We start from the raw sequence: 21,241 nt of genomic DNA on the forward strand, positions 1-21,241 counted from the left end.
AAAAGACTACATACGTTAGGTAATAAGTTTTTTCTATACATATTGGAAAATTTATCTTTCATTCGCGCAGGTCATACTGCACGGCATGATTGTCGTTGCGGAAACAGCAAGCGCCACGCGTGCGCCACCCGCAATGCTCTTTTGTTTCAACTCTCATCACTCAGTTAAGCTTAGTCGCCGATGAGTTCAGACGTCATTCTTTAATTTTTTCGCTTGCTCTGCGCGTTTATAAAATGGATAAATTTCTCAAAAGATCGCAGCCTTCAACATCTGGCACGGGTATCAATAGCGGTGGTGGTGAATCGAATCCAATTCATTCCAATCGACAATTTTTGGCGACGTTTTATCACGTGAGAGTATGAAGCCGTCAAAGCTTATGCGGCATCTCACAGCCAAGCATCAAAAAAAGCTGATGAGCCGTTGGATTTCTTTGAACGAAAGTTGAAAGCTCTTAGTCAGCAGCAAAATACTATAATTCAGGTAAGTAAGAAAATAATGAAAAAAGCGTGGGGTGCACCACAAATCAGCTCTTAAAAAGGGCCCACCCTTTTTTCACAATAATACTATTTTTGAAGTTATACTTCTTATACGAGTTCGGAAAAGGTTGAATCTACGCCAACTTGCTCAATATGAATCTACGCAACTTTGTCTGCGAAGATGTTCGAGCATCAAGCGAAGCAGTGACAATCGGCGATCGTTTGTTCGTTTCTTTCGGCACAGCTCGGCTTTTCTACCAACAACACAATGTTGCCATGCTTATGCTGTTGTTGTTTTTGTAGAACAATGTTTAAATTTTTTGTTGGTGACATATTCAATTGAAAAATCAATTCCGTTGGGATTCGAACCTACGAACCTCCTACGTGCTCATCGCAACTTTTGAAACGCTTACCACCTAGATCATCATTGACACTTGAATTGCGTTGTTCTAATTATGGTTTGGTTATGCATGAGCGAAATATACAATGGATTGCCGATTGTTACCTCTTTCCTTGCTCATGCTGCGCATATGTATGTTTGTATGCTTGTTCATTATTGAAGTAATACTCCTCTTTCTTTCCTTTGTCTTTCATTTCTGCGAATTCTCAACTATTTTATGTGCCCTTTTATTGAAATACCCTGCGTTGGCCGTTGAAAAATTAAGGCTTTACTTTACAGGATTATTTCTCTAGTTAGTCTTTACATTTTTTGGAACTCGACCCGCGATGACGAGGTATATCGTTTTATCTGACAGCGTGAGGTTTAAGAAGTTCGTTTCTAATTGTGTCTTGTGGCATATGAGAAATGATGTTTCTTCGGAAATCGTTCGCTTACAACGGATAAAACGACTTCTGAGTGGTGATTTTAATGAATAAATTACTTTTGGCTGAAATGCTCTGCGTTGGCCGTTGAAAAGTTAAGACTATACTTCTCAGGATCATTAATTCCTTTCATTTCTTAAAAGAAATTAATGACCTTTAGAAATATGCATATTTGCATTATTTCGTTGTCATTTCCATATTCGTAGCAATGGAATTTCTATGGCATAATAAGTAAAGTAATGGCCACCGATTGTCACCCCTTGCCGCTGTAGCAGCTTCGCCTACAAACATGTGTAAATATGTATGTATGTATACGTATGATCGTGAATACATATCGACGCAGATTTTTGCGAGAAGCACCAGAAAGTTGTGCAATTTATGATTTTTAGCTTTTGCCATCGTCGCGAAAAGACGACTTGTTGGCAAAGGCATGCTCGGGGAGATAATAAATTTATAAAATGTGAATTGAAGTTTTCTAGTTTTCTTTCATACAAAATGATATGCATTTCTTGTAATATCACTAAGAAGTATAACTTCATCCGCGCGTAGGGACTCCACGCACCCTTTTTTTATTTATTTATTTTCCTTATTAACAATTATTTTTGATATTTTAGTTTACGTTACCGTTAAAGCGTGTTTTTTAGTTTTTTTATACTATATTTTTACGGTTGGTGTTTATTTCTTTGTTATTTGCATACAACTTTATTTTCAGGCATCCAGTGTCAACGAGTCAACGTTATTAGCTAGCTACAAAGTCGCTAAAGCAGAGGAACCACATACAATTGCCGAGAATCTTATTTTGTCAGCGGCACTCGATATGGTTGAAATTATGGTCAGTAAGCACGAGGCAAACAAATTAAGGAAAATACCACTTTCTGACAATACTATTTCACGCAAAATAAACCATATGGCCAAGGATATTCAAGAAAAAGTAGTCGAAAAATTAAAGAATAGCCAACATTTTGCTTGCAGTTCGATGAATCTACAGATGTTTCCGACTGTGCACAGTTTGTAGTATTTGTGCGCTTTGAAGCAGATGACAGTATTATGGAAGAAATCTTATTTTGCAAAGCACTTCCTGTAAACACTACTGGCCAGTGTTTGTACGATATGTTTTTAGAAAGCACTTGCGACTTCGATATTGATTGGAAAAAATGTATCGCTATTTGTAGCGATGGCGCTAAAGCTATGACTGGCAAAAATAGCGGACGCATTAGGTAAAGTTTTGCAAACCCGGCTATTCAGAATAGTTTGTGAAGATATGTGCTCGCTTCATCAAAATCTCCTTTATCACACAGAGGTCAGGGGGCTATCCAAAGGAAAGGTATTGACAAGAGTTCTGGAACTGAGAGCTGATTTGTTAATGTTCTTACAAGATGCAAAATCAGAATATGCTTACCGTTTTTCTGACCCTATTTGGCTCTTGAAATTAGCATTTTAGGCAGATGTTTTTAGCCACCTTAACAATTTGAATAAGAACCCTCAAGGAAGAGAAGAAAATATTTTAACAGCTCAAGATAAAGTAAAAGCATTTCAAACTTTGTTTGTGGTCGACCTCTCTGCGAAACAAAATGTTTGAGTCTTTTCCGTGTGTTCAGAAGATTGGTGAAGATAATGCATCAGACCAAAGTTTTGCAGTATCGGCTCATATTCCTTGCATGATACAAAGCTTACATAATTTACAAGAGAAAATTTTGACATACTTTCCAGACTTCCACTCTGAAGCTGACAGTAGGCGTAGATGGATTTAAAACCCTTTTTTGGACAAATCAATAGATCTGGCTGATTTCAACACAAAAATGAAAGAATGTCTTCTAGAATTAGCTACTGAAGGCAAGCTTAAAATGGAATTTTATTATTTTATTTTATTATTAGAGAAAACACGAATATCCAGAGCTGGCAAGGGAAGGTCTTAAATTATTAGTGCCATTCGCCACTTCATACTTGTGTGAACTGACATTTTCTTCAATGGTAGACATTAAAACTAACAAGTAAGGAAGGGTCAGATGAAATTTATCCGAAGGCATTGGCAAGTCTCAAAAAGGTCTATGATAAAAAATGCTTGATATTTTTCACCAAAAAAATTCAAAACTTTTTGAACTGCCAACTATTCCAAAGCCATCAGCACCTTCATTACGAGCGACGATCGATCTATTTCTGGGAGATGAGAAGCAAATAATGAACGCCATTATAATGCATTTAGTGATGACAAAGGTTGCCACTGCCACTCGATCCAAATGGGAAGAGCAACTTCACTACGATCACTTACCATTATGGAAGGATTGCGAAGCAACTTTAAATAGCAGTTAGCAGCGGAAGGAGCATCTTGTTGGAGGAAAAAACTAGAAGCAACATCCAGCATGAGCCACATGACGCAGCCACACATGGTCAGGACAAAATCAGCTTACAAATACAAAGCAGCCAACTTGTCAAAAATGCAAGTCAAAGGAACACCCATTAACTGCTTGTCCTACTTTCAAGGCGCTTCCGGTACAACTGAGGTTCGAGTTTGTGAAACCGGTGCCCTTATGCTTAAATTGCTTGCGTAAGGGGCATACTGTATCCAAGTGCAGAGCGGATCCATGTCGTATATGCATTCGATCGCATCACACATTGTTGCACCAGTATTTGGTTTCCTCCTCTGCTGAATCTCATCCGCAAACATCATACACCGAGTATGCCGGCTCGGGTAATGTTGGCGACAGCTGTTATTGAAGTGAGGACCAGTTATGGTGAATACCTGCCCGTGAGAGCATTGCTGGACTCACGTCAACTTTATGACGCAGGACTTGGCACAAAAGTTGCGAATTCGTCGCCAACACAAAACGTTGAACATAATAGGAATTGGAAATTCCAATACGAAAGTGGGGACAAAATTAAGCGCGTTTATTAAGTCGCGGGTAAATAATTAAGAATTTTCGGCGGAATTCTGGATTATGCGTTGCATTTCGGCTAATCATCCATCGTGTTAATGGCTGGAAAATTCGCACAATATTAAACTAGTGGATCCAGAATTCCATAAATCAAAAAGGATTGATATCTTATTGCATACATTGTTAATAGCTAATTTTCCAATAAGAAAATCTAAATAGAAATGCCATTCGCTGAGTTTTATTTATTTTTTGTGCTGCCATTTAGTAAAATTCCAACGACTTTGTAACACTGGAAATAAGCAAACAACCACATAATATATAAACAAGGACCTAGGTTGGTCAAAGTTGGTTATTTTGTCACACCGCAATTTGTTGTTGTTTATTTAATCACATAACCTCATAACTCGATAACCACCTAATCGTGAACAGCCTAAATGCAAAACACGCGTACTGGCGCTCACATCTTATTAATCCGAAAGATCAACAGCTGTATCAAACTGTTATAAATAGACACAATAACCTTGAAATAATATCTCCTGGTAAGTCGACATATTGGCCTAGTGATCGTAATAAAATAACAGATTTAATAGAATTTGCTGTAATCAAAAATATAGATATATCGCACGTAACAGCTGATACATGTACTGATCTATCTTCTGATCACTCTCCGGTACTAATAAAGTTATGTGAACAACCCATATTCGTTAATCCAAAAGTGGGTCTAACTTCTCTTATAAAACAAGTTGGCTAAATATGAAAAATACGTGAGTACCTACATTAATACTGAGTAAAATATATATAAAGGAAGAGATATTGACGAAAGCATAAGAGAAGTCAATGATATAATAACTAGCGCAACCGTCTTAGCAACACCAAACAAAGCCTATAAGCCACTTGGTCCCAAATCACTAATAGAAAAATAGAAGAGCTTGTAAATGAAAAAGGCGTGCAAGACGTGAATGGCAGATAAATCGTTCTCCTTCCACTCAGCTTCAATTGAAATCTGCTGTACGTTAATTAAAAAAAAAGAATTGAACACAGAAATGTATATAAAGAAGCTGTAACCGAATTCAAACAAGCAAAATTCCCTTTGGAAAGCCCAAAAATGCATGAAGCCACCAACTGACCCCAACATGCCTATACGAGACTTGGGTGGAAATTGGGCTCGAAGTGACGAGGAAAAGGCTAATTGCTTTGCAAATCACCTAGAAAAGGTATTTCAACCCAATTTGCCAAAGAACAACTTTAAGCTGTCAATCTTACCCAATATACCTTCTTAAGACTTCACCTTCTGAAATTATTGGTTTCATCAAAGAACTTTATCCAAAAAAGTCGCCGGGACATGATAATATTTCCCCAAAAATGCAATTGAGTTACCAATTATTGCTGTAAAGGTGCTCTCTTTGCTCTTCAATGCAATTCTTAATTTCGGATACTATCCAAAAGTCGCAGATTATCTTGATAGATAAACCTGGAAAAGACTTAACACAGCCGTCTTCATTCAGACCAATCAGTCTTCTATCCTGTCTTTCTAAAATATTTGAAAAAGTATTGCTATCAAAGATGTCTCCTTCCTCCACAAAAAATAATACAATACCCGTGCATTCATTCGGATTTCGTGCAAAACATGGCACAGTAGAGCAAGTAAATAGAATTACGAACGAAACAAGGAAAGCATTTGAGCACAGGGAGTACTGTTCAGCTATATATATCGGGTGATTTTTTTGAGGTTAGGATTTTCATGCATTAGTATTTGACAGATCACGTGGGATTTCAGACATGGTGTCAAAGAGAAAGATGCTCAGTATGCTTTGACATTTCATCATGAATAGACTTACTAACGAGCAACGCTTGCAAATCATTGAATTTTATTACCAAAATCAGTGTTCGGTTCGAAATGTGTTTCGCGCTGTACGTCCGATTTATGGTCTACATAATCGACCAAGTGAGCAAACAATTAATGCGACTGTGACCAAGTTTCGCACTCAGTTTACTTTATTGGACATTAAACCAACCACACGAATGCGTACAGTGCGTACAGAAGAGAATATTGCGTCTGTTTCTGAGAGTGTGGCTGAAGACCGTGAAATGTCGATTCGTCGCCGTTCGCAGCAATTGGGTTTGTGTTATTCGACCACATGGAAGATTTTACGCAAAGATCTTGGTGTAAAACCGTATAAAATACAGCTCGTGCAAGAACTGAAGCCGAACGATCTGCCACAAAGTCGAATTTTCAGTGAATGGGCCCTAGAAAAGTTGGCAGAAAATCCGCTTTTTTATCGACAAATTTTGTTCAGCGATGAGGCTCATTTCTGGTTGAATGGCTACGTAAATAAGCAAAATTGCCGCATTTGGGGTGAAGAGCAACCAGAAGCCGTTCAAGAGGACCGTATTTTCAAAGATGCTGTTGGACGCAACGTTACGGTGAATGGCGATCGCTATCGTTCGATGCTAACAAACTTTTTGTTGGCAAAAATGGAAGAACTGAACTTGGTTGACATGTGGTTTCAACAAGATGGCGCTACATGCCACACAGCTCGCGATTCTATGGCCATTTTGAGGAAAACTTCGGAGAACAATTCATCTCAAGAAATGGACCCGTAAGTTGGCCACCAAGATCATGCGATTTAACGCCTTTAGACTATTTTTTGTGGGGCTACGTCAAGTCTAAAGTCTACAGAAATAAGCCAGCAACTATTCCAGCTTTGGAAGACAACATTTCCGAAGAAATTCGGGCTATTCCGGCCGAAATGCTCCAAAAAGTTGCCCAAAATTGGACTTTTCGAATGGACCACCTAAGACGCAGCCGCGGTCAACATTTAAATGAAATTATCTTCAAAAAGTAAATGTCATGAACCAATCTAACGTTTCAAATAAGAACCGATGAGATTTTGCAATTTTTATGCGTTTTTTTAAAAAAAAAAGTTATATATGTAAATGGGAGTGGACAGAAGTGTAAGCATGTTACATTTTCGCTTAGACCAAAAATGTGCCCGGCAGTAAAAATAAAGAATATTTTAGATAGAAGGCTTACATGGAATGTATGAAGATTAGAGCTGCAAATTTAAATTGTCTTTTAAAAAAAACACTAAACTTAACCTAGACAACAAAGTGCTTTTATATAATGCGGTATAAAAACAAAAAAACGGAACAAAACGGAATCGAAATACATGTACATGGAGGATATCCATATCAACATTGAAACATTGAAAAATTAAAATTAACTAACATATGTATAATGCGGTCATAAAGTAGATTTGAATGTGTGCCATTCAGCTGTGGGATACAACCTGTGCAACTAATATTGACATAATGCTAAGGTTCCAATCGAAAATGCTTAGAACAATTACAAGTTCACCATGGTACAGGCATAACTAAAATATTCATAACGACCTTGGTATTCTTATGGTAAAGAAAGAAGTAGAAGATAGCAGAATTAAATATATATCTAAACTCCTAAATCACCCAAACCCTTCGGATAATGCTTTGGTACATTTCTGCGATCCAGCACGCCTTAAAAGAAGAGATATGCCTTCATATTAAAGAGCAACGTATCACCCAAACAGCACAATACGTAGATTGCTATATATATTTCTGGCATAATAATGTAAATATGCATATTTATCAACGAAAATGTTTTTTTTTTATTTTTTTTTTTTTTTTTTTTTTGTCGATTGCTGTTTTGTTTCGGGCTCATACGCATAGATCCATGATTCGTCACCTGTGACGATCTTATAAACGTGTTTTGAAGCACCGCGATCGTATTTTTTCAGCATTTCTTTACACCAATCCACACGAGCCTTTTTTGAGCGATTGTCAAATTGTGCGGGATCCAACGAGAACAAACCTTTTTTACAGCCAGGTGTTCATGCAATATCGAATGTATGCTGGTGGGAGAAATGCATAGGTATGCCTCTATCTGAAGGTATGTTATATGACGGTCTTGCATTATCAGTTCACGTACGGCATCGATGTTTTCTGGCACAACGGCTGTTTTTGGGCGACATTCACGGGCGTCGGCCACGATTGAATTCGTTGTACCAGTTTTTTCACAGTCCTATAGGATGGTGCTTCATAGCCATACAAAGATTTCAGTTCATCGATGCACTCTTGTCGTGATAATCCACGTCAAAAGTTGTGAAAAATGATCGCACGAAAATGTTCACGAGTTAATAAAACAATTCACGATTAAATGACAAAACGTTCTGAGTGACGTTATGCTAAAAAAGGTCAAACTTTCCAATGGAAATGTCAGATTGCACCTGGCAACACTTAGTCCAGAATATACAGTGTGCGACAAAACTAAAGCACGGAATCTACCTTGTCGGTATTTAACTGGATAAAATCATAAATTAGGCATTACGTGATGTTTTATTGATTTGTATTATTAGTTCATGTATTCTTCTTTTAAAAGCGTATCCCTTATTTTTCAATACAGTTGCACATCGGCTAGGCATGGACTCAATTAATTTATTTGATGTGTCCCAGGAAATGCTTTTCCATGCTACCTTCACTTGAATGTATAAAACGGCCTTATTTTTACAATTCTCAAGTCTGATTTTTCGATCTACAATTTACCATTGGTTCTCTATGGGATTGAGATCAGGTGATTGTGCGAGTCGCTTCAAAACCTCATTCCTGTTATCAACAAACCACTGATTTGCACAAATAGCAGTGTGTTTCTGGTCGTTGTCATGTTGATAACTCCATTTTAAAGCCATTTCTTCTGCAACATGTGGCAGCATTAATATTCTGAGAAATATTTTTATGCTTATATTTTTCCATTATACTGTTTATATGATGAATTTATCCTATTGCATTCCCTGGAAAACAACCCCACACTAGTACATTGTCTCCACCATGTTTCACCGCGCTTGTTTTATAACGTTGATTTAGGCGTTGTCCCTTCGGTCTGCCTACCAGCTTCAGCCCATCTCATTCTTTGATATTAAACTTCGATTCGCCAGAAAAAAGTACAGTTTGCCATTTGGTAATTGCTCAATTTATGTGCATCCTCACAAATTCCAATCACGCCAGTCTGTTCTTTAAATAAATAATACGGCTTTTTTGCAATAACTTGCTACAGGTAGCATGAAAATTCCCCATCGACAGCTCGACGTTGTATGGATCTCTGTAATATATTTAACCGTAATTGTCTTACAATAGATATTGCCGATATAAAAGGGTAATTTTTTATTGCCCGAATGACTCCCTTATCCTCTCGTGGTTGCTCTCCACGGCCGTCTACCTCTATGCGCTGTAACCAAAGAGCTTGATTTGCCAAATCAGCTAAATGTTCGGGAAACATTAGGATGATTTATTCCAAATTTTTTTGCAATAGTCATAACCGATTCTCTTTTCTTAAAATCCTTAACAAATTTTTTTCTAAAATGAACAGAATACTTATTTCGAGCCATTGAAATATCTTTCTCTTTAACATACAACCAACCGTACTGAATGACGAACTGCAACTGAATATGCATTAATATTTTCTAATTAGGTAATAACTACACATATCCAACATTTTTGATCATTAAAAACCGTTTGACAAACAATTAATGTGCAATTAGTGTAAATTCTTAGTTATGTGCTTTTGTTTTGTCGCACCAGATTTTTGGAGTTCTTCATATATTTAATTTTATATAATATTTTAGTAAGTTAATTTGTTTAATTTTTACTAATTTTAAAAGAAGAATACATGAACTAATAATACAAATCAATAAAACATCACGTAATGCCAACTTTATGATTTTATTCGGTTAAATACCGACAAGGCAGATTCCGTGCTTTAGTTTTGTCGCACACTGTATATAGCAGCTCTTGTAGTTTTTAAATAGATTTAAAATTTTATAACTTATTGTTAGGCTTAAAAAAAAAAGGTGCGTGGAGTCCCTACGCGCGGATGAAGTTATACTTCTTAGTGATATTCCAAGAAATGCATATCATTTTGTATGAAAGAAAACTAGAAAACTTAAACTCACATTTTATAAATTTATTATCTCCCCGAGCATGCCTTTGCCAACAAGTCGTCTTTTCGCGACGATGGCAAAAGCTAAAAATCATAAATTGCACAACTTTCTGGTGCTTCTCGCAAAAATCTGCGTCGATATGTATTCACGATCATACGTATGCATACATACATATTTACACATGTTTGTAGGCGAAGCTGCTACAGCGGCAAGGGGTGACAATCGGTGGCCATTACTTTATTTATTATGCCCTAGAAATTCCATTGCTACGAATATGGAAATGACAACGAAATAATGCAAATATGCATATTTCTAAAGGTCATTAATTTCTTTTAAGAAATGAAAGGAATTAATGATCCTGAGAAGTATAGTCTTAACTTTTCAACGGCCAACGCAGAGCATTTCAACCAAAAGTAATTTATTCATTAAAATCACCACTCAGAAGTCGTTTTATCCGTTGTAAGCGAACGATTTTCGAAGAAACATCATTTCTCATATGCCACAAGACACAATTAGAAACGAACTTCTTAAACCTCACGCTGTCAAATTAAACGATATACCTCGTCATCGCGGGTCGATTTCCAAAAAATGTAAAGACTAACTAGAGAAATAATCCTGTAAAGTAAAGCCTTAATTTTTCAACGGCCAACGCAGGGTATTTCAACAAAAAGTCACATAAAATAGTTGAGAATTCGCAGAAATGAAAGACAAAGGAAAAAAAGAGGAGTATTACTTCAATAATGAACAAGCACACAAACATACATATGCGCAGCAGCAGCAAGGTAAGAGGTAACGATCAGCGATCCATTGTATATTTCTTTCGTGCATAACCAAACCATAATTAGAACAATGCAATTCAACTGTCAATGGTGGCCTTGGTGGAAAGCGCTTCGAAAGTGACGACGAGCACGTAGTTACGTAGGTTCGAATCCCAACAGAATTTATTTTTTTTTAATTGAATATGTGATCTTATTTTATGATAACTCATTTTAAATATATAAAAGATTTACCTAAACATTATGATGATATTTTCATGATTCATACGCAATATACGAATGTAAGCAATTTCGTTTTGCCGTCGGCATTTCAATTTCTCATGTTTCAATTTTGGCTTTCAACCAAGAAATCTCTTGTATGTATGTATGTACATATGTGCAATATATGCCTCTGCGTTTTGCCGTCGGCATTTCTATATTGACATGCAAAAGTAATTATGTATTTCATTGTTTCGTTTTGGGCCAATTTTGTATATTAAGACAAGTGTCAATAATTGCGCCAAAATCAAATATATTACATATTCATATGTAAACATGTTTTAAACTTTCCATAAAATTGAAGTGTCAATAATTGTGCCAATTTTCATAAAGTTGGAAATTTGGCGCGAATAAGACGTGTGCGGGTTAAGTCGTGAATTTTACTTATATGTATTAATTAATTTGAAAGTGCCGAAAAATGCGAAACGAAATTTCAATAAATTTAAGTAAATTTACATGTATTTTCATTTATATTTAATTGTCAATAAATTTTTTAAAAATTATTTGCCCTAGTTGTCCATTTTTTATTTTCTCACACATTTCAGCCGATTTTTGTATAGAAATTTGACCGGCGTAGAAACAAAATACGAAACAATCATACATATGTACATATATTATGTCGTTTGCACATTTGTCTGTATGTTTGCGAAAGCAAATGTTCTATAAAAGCATATTTCTATACTTAAAAAAATTATTAAAATCATCGTATGTTTCTTATGTACATGCATAACCAAACCATACTTAAGTCTGCGCAATCTAAGTGTCAATGGTGGCCTGGTAGTAAGCGCTTGGAAATTCAAGATGGTACCAGAGGTCTCAGGCTCGAATCTTGACAGAAAAAATTTTTAATTTTTTGCTTTTTAACATCGTATACTATACAAATAAATATTTTTCTTACTAATAGAAATTAAATTTATCACAGCAATATTATGTATATGTATATTATGTACATATATTGCTGTGATAAATTTAATTTCTATAAGTAAGAAAATATTTATTAGTAAAGTATACGATTTTAAAAGGCATATATCTTCTATCCTATCTTGTGTATCTGCACATGCTCATATGAGTGTATGTATACGCATGTGTGCGTTCAGAAATTGAAATCATATTTTCATCACTTATCAATATACTTATTACATGTGCGCGCATTGACTTGCATGTTCATACATTCATATATACTTATATGTACATATGTATATTTGCATACATTGCCAAACAAATAATGCACAAGCATACAAACATACATATGCGTACACATAGGCGAAGCTGCTACAGCGGCAAGGGGTGACAATCGGCGGCCATTACTTTACTTATGCCATAGAACTTCTATTGCTACGAATATGGAGTTGAGAATTCGCAGAAATGAAAGACAAAGGAAAGAAAAAGGAGTATAACTTCATTCGGCGATCCATTGTATATTTCATTCATGCGTAACCAAACCATAATTAGGACAAGGCAATACAAGCGTCTATGGTGGTCTAGGTGGTAAGCGTTTGGAAAGTGACGACGAGCACGTAGGAGTTGCGTAGGCTCGAATCCCAACAGAATTGATTTTTTAATTGAATATGTCACCCGCTTCGCTTGCTGCTCGAACATCTTCGCAGACAAGGTTGCTGCGTAGATTCATATTGAGCAAGGTTGTGCAACCTGAATCTATCGCAACCTTTTCCGAACTCGTATAAGAAGTATAACTTCAAAAGCAGATCCAATTAATAAAGTCATATTGAAGAAAAAATATCGATGACTTATTGACAGGATTTGAAAATTTTGAGTATATAGATCTTATATGAAGTGAGGTAATTAAATTTGACTGGATTCACCTTAACGAACGATTTGTTTTGGATGCTAATTTTAATGACCTGCGAGCTACCAAACGAAACATACTGTCAGTTTCTCTTCGCGTTTTCAACTCTTTTGGATTATTAGCCCCACTAGTTACCGAAGCAAAAATCTTATTGCAAGAGCTTTGGATCCCAAAAACTAGATTGAGATGAGTCGACTCCATTGCGCCTTGATACTAGCTGGCAGAATTTCAAAGCCAACCTACTGCAGCTGTCATCAATTAGCGGTCCTCGGTGCGTAAATTTGGAGTCGAGTGCTATATACCAAATCCATGGCTTGTCGGAGGCTTCAATAAGAGCGTACGGATGTTGAATATACATACGAAGCCAATCTGCTAGTGGTGTCTACTGCAAAGTCTAGAGTGGCTCCGCTGAAGACCAAGTCTCTTCCGCGTCTCGTGCTCTCGGCAGCACATCTTCTTGCCAAATTATGGTCACGAGTTGCACCAATGTTGAGTCGACGACTCGAGAAAATTATATTTTGGATAAACTCTAAAATCGTATTGCATTGGGTAAAAATGAATGTATCTTCATTACAAACCTTTGCCGCAAATAGAGTGTCCGAAATCTAAGAATTGACTGACAATGTTCATTGGCGACATGTGCCAACAAAAGAAAATCCTGCGGATCAAGTGTTTTGGGGTTATAACGTGGATGAATTGAATACGTCTATATGGTTTGGCGGTCCTCAATTCTTCCTAGAAGACCCCGCTTTATGGCCAATCAACACTCACTTCTAGTCCTGAGTTTTTTGAAAATTGTCCAGGTGATTTAACATTTTGAGTTTGCGAGTGAAATCCAAAAACTGACTAAAGGCACGACGATACCCGCAAACTTACAAAAACTCAACCCGTTCTTGCATGACTACTCGGATATGTCGCTTTTATTTAAATTAATCCGAGTAGGAGGTCGCCTATTAAGTGCACCTCTACCATACGATGTCAAATTGCCATTATTACTGAATAAAAATTCGCAATTCGTTATCACTTACTTACGGTTGCTGCACTAATGGGACTCGCCGTCGAAGAAGAATTCAGCTTCGGCTTTATACCACCCAGAGCGCCGCACCTCGGCGGATTATGGGAGACGGCGGTGAAGTCCGGCAACGGGCTTTCAGGAACTCAACAAGTGTGCACGAAACACAAAATTAAAAATAAAAAAAGGAACATTATCAAACAATCAAAAATGAGTACTACTCAGCCTCAACAACAAGGCCGTAGGCATTCTTTAAACGCCTACTTTAGCTTTGTTGAGCCAACAACAGCATCTCCTGGCAAAAACCAAATTAACGGCGATGACTCATCAGCGCAGCGATTAGGTGAAAGAGCAAGTAAGCAAGCGGAGTTAGCAGAAGCAGCGGAGAACAGCAAACGGGCAACAACAAATGCGCTGACAGCAACCAGTATGCAGGTACTAACAAGCACCCGGGCAGCGAAGGAAAACAAAATGCAAGGTGAGAATGTGCCAAGCAAAAAAGGGCCGTCTGTTCAGACTGGTATTGATTGCTATATTAACGTAAAAAGGAAACTAACTCCAGTTAATTCAGCGGTCAATACCAAAAAATTTCAACCAGGCACGCCAAATAGTAAAAAGCCAGAAATTCTAAATGGCAACAGATTTGCCATACTAAGCAATGGTTCAGACGACGATGCGAAGGGTACCACCCCCAATATTATTAGTAATGCTCTCGTTGCTGAATTAAGCAAAACTGTAGGTACTAACAACTTTCATATAGTGCCTTTAAAAAAAGGCAATATAAATGAAACAAAAATTCAGTACTACACTGAAAAAGTTTTACGGATATAGTTAAATTTTTGTCAAATAAAAACCAGAATTATTATTCGTATCAACTGAAGAGCTCTAAGGGCCTAGTTGTTGTAATCAAGGGTATAGAGTCCGCCATAGACTCCAGTGAAGTCAAAGAAGCATTGGAAGAATGCGGTTTTGGTATTAAAACAGTTGTAGACATATTTAATAGAAACAAAGTACCACAGCCAATGTTTAAAATTGAACTGTTGGCCAATTCGAATCAACTTCAAAAAAAAATGAAACACATCCAATATATAATTTGAAATAGTGGCTGCATCGTAGAGTAACTCTTGAAGAACCACATGAAAGAAACGGTCCGGTACAATGTCCTAATTGCCAAGAATATGGGCATACCAAATCATATTGTACTCTACGCAGTGTTTGTGTGGTACGTAGTGATTCACATTGCACTTCTAAATCGTCGTAACCAAATGTTACAAACACCCCGCAATGAAATTATAGTAACCTCAGAAAAAAGTTCAAATCCTATTACTTCTATCAGTAATAATATGCAAGGAAGCTATGCTAATGTGGTGAAAAGCAAAACTGTGCAAATGCAACTGCCGCAAAATCCTCCAAATGGAGGTATTGGGACTATGATTTTAAATCTTACACAGTGTATGACACAATTTATGTCTAGCATGCAAAACATGATCCAAGATTTAATAAAATCACAAAATCAAATGCTGCAAAATTTCTTAAGTAAAAAATGAGCGTACTAAATATATGTATATTGAATGCTAACGGTGTTAACCAACATAAATGAAAGATTATCAGATTTCTGTCTGAAAAGAATATAGACGTAATGCTTATTTCAGAAACTCATCTAACAAATAAAAATAATTTCAATATACCGGGATTTAGACTATATGTTACAAATCATCCGGATGGAAAAGCGCATGGTGGCACGGCAGTGTTGATTAGAAATCGTTTAGACCACTATGCTCTAGAATCTCATGCTATACCACAGTTACAAGCTACAACAATATCACTAAAAAATCGGGGTTGTGACTTAAACCTTACGGCTATATACTGACCACCTCGTTTTAAAATTACAGAAATCGAATTTAAAGACTTTTTTGGAACACTAGGTCAAAGATTTCTAGCAGGTGGCGATTACAACGCAAACACACGTACTTGTCTTATTAAATTAAAAGAGTCAGATATAGGGTTATATATACCAAAGTGACGAGTAGAGTCGAAATCCGGATCTCTGTCTGTCCGTCCGTCCGTCTATCCGTCCGTCCGTCTGTGCAAGCTGTAACTTGAGTAAAAATTGAGATATCATGATGAAACTTGGTACACGTATTTCTTGGCTCCATAAGAAGGGTAAGTTCGAAGATGTGCAAAATCGGCCCACTGCCACGCCCACAAAACGGCGGAAAGCGAAAAAAAAAAATAAAAATATTAAAGTGAAATTTGGCACAAAGGATCGCATTAGGGAGGGGCATATTTGGGCGTAATTTTTTTGGAAAAGTGGGCGTGGCACCCGAACTTAGCCCTTCCTTACTTGTTATTGTTTTCTTTGGATAACAATTTTATTTATAACAATAAACTGATATTTACACGTAGCGAGAAGAAGAAACGAATGGCGCGCTGTTGTTAATTCGCTATAATCGCGTAAGCGGTGTCTACGCCAATTAAGAAGAAGAAGATATTTACACAGTTACCAAATATTTTATAAAGTTAATTAACTGAATAGCGGCGAGACTCCAATCACGTGGATGATTTGATGATGTTGGCGATCGAGTTTTCACGGATCAGGATATTAGCGAATCTTATACGTAAGCGAAGGTTGATGTGCGAAAAAATCCGCGCTCAGAATTGTTGTCGATCGATGTATACATATGTATATGCGAAAATTGGTGTCGACGCGACGCAATGTGGAATCGAAAGTATGTATAAAAACGAATGAGTATCAGCGATGAGTGCGTGGCAAATTGCTTAGAACGAATTGTGTCTGCTTTCCCGTTGCCATCCTTTTTGTTGAGTGGGTTGGCGTACCGATGTGTTGAGTTGCGCTGTAGTGTTATGCAGTGGTGAATTGCACTCTAGCATTAGGATGCGCCAATTTAACCGGGTAGAGGGAATGCGTGCTTAACTTAATTTGTTGCTTGTATTAATTTGTTAGCGGTTATTTAAATTTCTTATTTCATTGGTATGGTATACCGGTTGTTTATTATTTGCCTTTTCTATGTTATCGGCTTATAAAGGATGGTAACTCCACACTTGGCTCAGATGTGGCCAAAATGGGTACTCCTTTGCCCTACATTTAGGACTATGAAATTAGAGGGATCTTGCGAGAGAAAATTTTTCATAATTAATTAATGCTTTGTATAGCTGATTCCCATTAATCACCAATGTGAGGAGCGCTTATGTAGATGCGATAAGAGCGACCTTTGCTTTTTTGTAAGTCCAGGCGCGTCACAGTATCGCATAGGGAACATAGTGATCCCTTAGCGTTAAATTTCATTTGTCCTATTTGTATTATAGGTGTCGATTTTTTGACATTTTGAATTCAACTGTGTTATAGTTTATGTTTTATTGCGTACGCATTAATATTGCGTTTAGAGCCCGGCACCGCTCTAGGATTGCTTCAGAATTGTTTTTTTTTTTCATTATTAGCGAAAGCCATCCTGCCGAAAATTTGTATGTGTTTTTAATATACTTATTAACCGTCAGAGGTAACTCTGATTTTGTTTTTTATACTAATTTGTGGAGTATTGGAAAATTGTGGCTTTAGTGGTAGTCGTACCGGCCATTATTTGATCGAGTAGTTGCGGCTTTGGAGAAGTGCTCACAATAATTATCTTTTATAATTTTGTTTGTTATTGGAAGTTTCCTTAACTTTTGCAATTTCCTTAATTTTGAATTCAGGTATTTGTCCTCAACTTGAGTTGGTATGGTGGAAACTGGTTCTACAACTAGTCCACTTTGTATTTCGCTGTGCAGCGTTTGCGTTTTTTGTGTCTTTGAGCAACATGGTGTCTCTTGGCAATTTTTACAGTTTTAGATTTCGGGATTTGCTTTTGCAATTAAACCCGTGGTTTTTTTTGTATGCGCCCATTTTGGGTGTGATAGGGGGTATGTGCTATAATGAAGCATTGTATGGTGTCTTTTATGACAATACGGATATAAGCATTTAAATTTGTTTTTGCAGTTTGTAAATGTATGCGTATGTGACAGGCAATTTATGCAAAATCTTTTTGACCTGACAAAATTATTTCGTTCGTTATTTTTAAGCTTTTAACCTTCTGGCAAGATATAAGTTTATGCCCTCTTTTACATAGTTCGAATGACGTTTGTATTCTTTGTTCGGATGTGAACGTTTGTGTTTTGTAAAAGCTTTTGTTTAAATTGTTTTTGTTACTAACTTGGGGTCTATTTAAGCTTCTATTTTGTTCGTGTTTAATGTTCTTAGTTTTGATTATTTTTTCTTCAAACCTTTCCGCAATTTCATATTGGATGGTGAGAAAATCTTTCATTTGTTGCCACGTTGGGCACTTTTTTCGTGATGAGAGCGATTGCTCCCATAGAAGTAACGACTTTGCTGGTAATGCGGCGGTGCAAATGTTTACCAGAATTGGGTCCCAGTTGTCTGTGGGAATATTTTGTGTCGACAGAATCGACAAATAATTAGAAACAGTGGATTGTAGTGTTACAAATTCTTCACTTGTTTCTTTCTTGATTTTAGGCAAGTTTAACAGTATCGTTACTTGCTTATCGACCAATGTTCTTTCGTTTTCATATCTTGCTTTTAGAGCTTCCCAAGCCAAATTGAAATTGTCGTAATTTAATGCAAACTGTTTTACTATGACGCCTGCTTGACCTTTTGTCTTGTATCGGAGGTGATACAATTTTTGTGCTTTTGATAGTTATGCATGGTTGATGTAAACGGCTGTAAACATGTCCCGGAAAGACGGTCATTCTTCATAACCTCCATAAAAGGTTTCTGTGTCACATGCCGGCACCTCGAGGTAGATGCCTGAACTTGCCTCTTGACTGTCTATTTGTGGCAGCACTACTCTAATGTGGGGAGTAGGTGCAATTGCTTTAATGAGCGTTAGTTGATCGGAGATCATAGCTTCTGTTTCCTTGAACTGGTCTAAGCAGTTTTCGTAAATATCGTAAGCCGATAATTTAAAATTATGTGGCAAGTCTGAATCGCCTGATTCTAGTATGGCGTCATAAGCCGCTTGGAGGCGAGTCCAAAAATTCTTAAGATTTTGGCCTTTTACTTCTAATAACGATTCAGAGCTTTCGTGAATCGGTGAAGAGCAAATCTAGTGCAGTATCTTGTTAAACTGTCACTTTCTGATATGAATTTAGCAACCTGTTTTGAGCGTGTAGCTCCTGCAGGTGTATTTTGATTTGTGTCATTATGAACCATTTTTGCAAAATAATATTTTTTATTTTGTAACGACTGTAACCGGATGCACGGATGCTATAACTATTAATACTTTGCAGTGTTATTCGTTAGTTATGGTAATTATTAAAAGCTCGACAATGTTAGAAGCTACATTATGTTAAGTTTACATTTTTGATCATTTTAAATTCAAAACAGTTTTACTCAATGTTTGAATACTTATAACTGTGATCCTTTTATATTAACTTTGCTCAATTTGACTATTTAAGTACCCTGTTAATTTGAATTCAGGTCATTCAAATTGCGACCAATAAAGATTACGCATCTAAAATTCTAAGCTGCGTTTTATACTTTTCTTTGGAACCTACGATGAATATAACTTGGACACAAGTAGACAGCATTGGCTCTTGTGGCTGGTTTTATTGATCAAGATCAAGTAGAATCAACTTAGGGATTAACTACTTCCCTACAATTGGCGTCCAACGTAAAATCAAATAAAATTTGCTTAAAATCAATATAAAATTCCGACGCTTTAAGACAAATTTTGGCTCTTGCGGCTAATAATAATAAGCAGAAACGAAAATAAAATAACAATAAACCAAAAATTCTTCAACAACAAATGTTCAGCTGTGCATTACTGTGGGCTTCGTTTTGCTGAGAAGATCACCTGATTCGTATGTTAAATTGTTGCTGCATTCAAGTATAGAGTTGCTGTTGTTATCCCTCGAAGGTCCCGGAAAAGGCAAATACCTCATACAAGGAACTATATGGGTCGTCAGACGAAAAGAATGGGTTCGATAACCTTTAAAAATTTCTCTCGTCGCCATCGGTGCTGCAACAAGTTGATGAAACCAAATCCTTTGTTTTGAAAACTGACGTAAGCGATTATGCACTCGCACTAACATAAATTCTTTTGAGATAGATTTTCCTCGCAAAAGCGCAAAAGAATTCAGAAAGGAGCAGTTAGCGGATGACGGACTGAAGGGCATCGTAGAATCGTTTGAAAAAGACGATGAAAACGTAAACAGACATACTAGTCGCGGATACATTATGTACAAACCAACAAATCTGAAACCAGCAGGCCTACTTCTTTTTTTTCGCAAACGCAAACTGGAAATGATGGATATCCACTCTATCGGCGTCGATCACCAGACGACAATGGCAGAACATTTAGCATTCAACTTTGAGGAGGTTATATCGAAGTTGACAACAAATGGATCGTATCACATACGCCATTATTGTTTAATTCACATTCAACACTCATATCAATGCTTAATATTGCAGTTTAGTGAAATCGATCAAATACGTTTGTAATTACTTCACCAAAGGAAGCAACATGGTGGTTATTGGTCTTGAACGATGCGGTCGATACGTGAACTGCAATAAAGCGCTTTGTGGGATATTTATTTTTGCAATTCATGAACGTTTTTCGACTGTTGTGCGTCTCGCAGTTAATTTGAAGAATGGCCAAGAGTGTTTTCGCAACCGCCAAGTAACAAAATTAACATTTACGAGTTTTTTTCTCAACTTTCGTCAGTGGTCTTTTTTATGAGAACATTGTTCTATTCGGAAATGCCTTGATATTATACATGGAATGCATCGTTGAGAAATAGTTACGCAGAAAGCGAGAGCAAGGTCAACCAGTAGATTGAAATCCAGATGTGTTCTCAACTAATTCATTAAGACGAATTTACACAATCTACCCGAAAAACGACGATTGCTTCTACCTTCAGTTGCTATTGATTAATGTACGCGGTTCAGCTGCATTTGAGTCATGGCGTACTGTGAATGGTACGGTGTGTGCAACTTTTTGAGAAGCATGCCAGCAGTTACAATTCCGGTTGATACTTCCGGTAGTTCGATATCAATTCCATCCGCCATTTATCACTACACGAAAGATGAACTCATCAGGAATGTTCGGCCATTGGACATCGTAACTACGATTCCTTAAGTGAACGAGCAATATTCTTCTTCTTAATTGGCGTAGAAACCGCTTAAGCGATTATAGCCCAGTTAACAACAGCACGCCAGTCGTTTCTTCCTTTCGC

At 37.0% G+C, this 21,241-nt stretch overlaps 2 pseudogenes; one reads left to right on the forward strand and one right to left on the reverse strand.

The window, feature by feature from the left end:
• Positions 1–1,138: 1,138 nt before the first annotated feature.
• Positions 1,139–1,337, forward strand: LOC126766376 (small nucleolar RNA U3; annotated as a pseudogene).
• Positions 1,338–10,573: 9,236 nt separating this feature from the next.
• On the reverse strand, positions 10,574–10,772 carry LOC126766377 (small nucleolar RNA U3; annotated as a pseudogene).
• Between the last annotated feature and the right edge of the window lie 10,469 nt (positions 10,773–21,241).

This window comes from Bactrocera neohumeralis, unplaced genomic scaffold, assembly GCF_024586455.1.
Source record: "Bactrocera neohumeralis isolate Rockhampton unplaced genomic scaffold, APGP_CSIRO_Bneo_wtdbg2-racon-allhic-juicebox.fasta_v2 ctg1000, whole genome shotgun sequence".
Classification (NCBI taxonomy): domain Eukaryota; kingdom Metazoa; phylum Arthropoda; class Insecta; order Diptera; family Tephritidae; genus Bactrocera; species Bactrocera neohumeralis.